This window comes from Cariama cristata, unplaced genomic scaffold, assembly GCF_000690535.1.
Source record: "Cariama cristata isolate BGI_N322 unplaced genomic scaffold, ASM69053v1 scaffold4814, whole genome shotgun sequence".
In the NCBI taxonomy this organism is placed as follows: domain Eukaryota; kingdom Metazoa; phylum Chordata; class Aves; order Cariamiformes; family Cariamidae; genus Cariama; species Cariama cristata.
Genome location: NW_009614576.1, coordinates 120191 through 121928, shown reverse-complemented (window position 1 = coordinate 121928; position 1738 = coordinate 120191).

Sequence of the window (1738 nt, the reverse complement as noted above, 5' to 3'; positions counted from 1 at the left end):
AGAGAGTGGTTAACTCTTGCCTGTTTGAGCAGGAAATAATATTTTTCTCATGTTCTTAATTGGATAGCTGCCCAGATAAAAATGATGTTAACACATGGATAAAAAAGCTGTCCAGATAAAAATGATGCTAAATGACAGTTAACACACTCACAAAAAAAACCCTATTTACAAAGAAAAGACAAAAGTAGCTTGTTTTGGTTAAACAGACTATTTACAACTCTCTTTGCACTTTTTTGTTTCCTTTATTTTGGTATTTTAGCTAGTGCCTTAAGAAATGGATTGTCTCTGATGCCGGTATCTTGTTACAGAGAGCCATTTGATTAGAGGAAGAAACATCTATTTAACAACACGTAAAGGAAATTAAAGAGCAAGAACAGTCTTAGCTGCAGTATTTTCCATGGCCTTCAAAACCTTCAGCCAGAGTCTCAGCTGCTATAAACTGGCATAAACTCCAATATCTTAAAGCTGCATTGATTTATGTGACCCGAGGAGACGACCTCTGGGGTTTGTGGGACCACGGTGTAAATACCAGAGCTTTCAACCTGCCAGGGTCAAAATAAGTAATGCTTTTGGTCCCGTCCTGGCTCCATGCTTACGAGTTGCTCCTTGATTTAAGCAGCGGAGGGGAGAAGGGAGCCTTCAGCAGCTCTGCACTTCTCCCTAGCAAAACCCCCACCAGGGTGTTGCCATTCTCATCTTGCAGATGAGGAAGCTCATGAAGAGAGAAGCTCTCTCCTCACTGCCGTCCTGAAAAAAATGCACTTTTTTTTTGTGGCCAAAAGAGGCAGTGGCAGAGCTTTGCAGTAATAAGTGAGGGGCAAGCCCTTCTCCTGGAGAACCTCTGGCAGGGCAAGAAAACTTTGTTCCTCCGAGCCCCTCACTTGCCAGTGGAGCGACACAGAAGTAGGTGGAGAGAAAAAAGGAATGACAGCAACAATGTTCATGTCCTCCAGAGGCTAAAACTGAGAGGGTGAGGTGCTGCTTTTGCAGTGTCCCCTTACGCCTACCCAGATGCTTCATTTGTGTGAGGGCAAAAGAAATCAAATGGTAGATCCCCACCAGTCCTACCCGTGCAATCATGCCCATCTGCAGTGGGTGGGTAGATGGACACACAGGGACAAAAGTGGGCAAGCTAAATTGTTAGGGATGTAAATGACTGAGGAATGGGACCTGGTTTTCATTATTTTATTTTTCCGCTGAGATAAAAGAGGCAGTGATGAATCCAGACCTTGGGAGCTGAGGATTGGCAAAAGGTGCCAAGCCGAGCTTTATCCATGGGACAAAGGCAGCGGCCTGTGAGGTGCGAGGGAGGCTCCCGGCAGCGGCAGCAGGGCGCAGAGCAGTTCCTCCCCACGGCAGGCACAGCGGGCTTGCTGTTACAGCAGGCGCGGCTGCAGGCTGCTATCACCATAAACCTCCAGCTATTTTCATTTCATCAAAACAAATGCAAAGTTCGCCCCTAAATCGGTGCAAAATGCTCTAAAAGGAACTTGGGCTTTTCCTAACACAGGAAAGACGCAGCGAGCCAAGCCCTGTGTCTCCTACCCCTGCGGAGAAGGTGTGTGGAGGGATGCCGGGAAGGGCTGAGGAGCTTTTGCTGGGGGGCTTGGTTGGAGCTGGGTCAACAGCTGAAGACTTGAACCTGTGTCACCAGCATTAAGTTAGCAGGACGGCTGCAGGGTTGAGGGCCTAAGGCACACAAATCCGGCCAGGTCTCTCTCCTGAAGGGGCGGGAGCT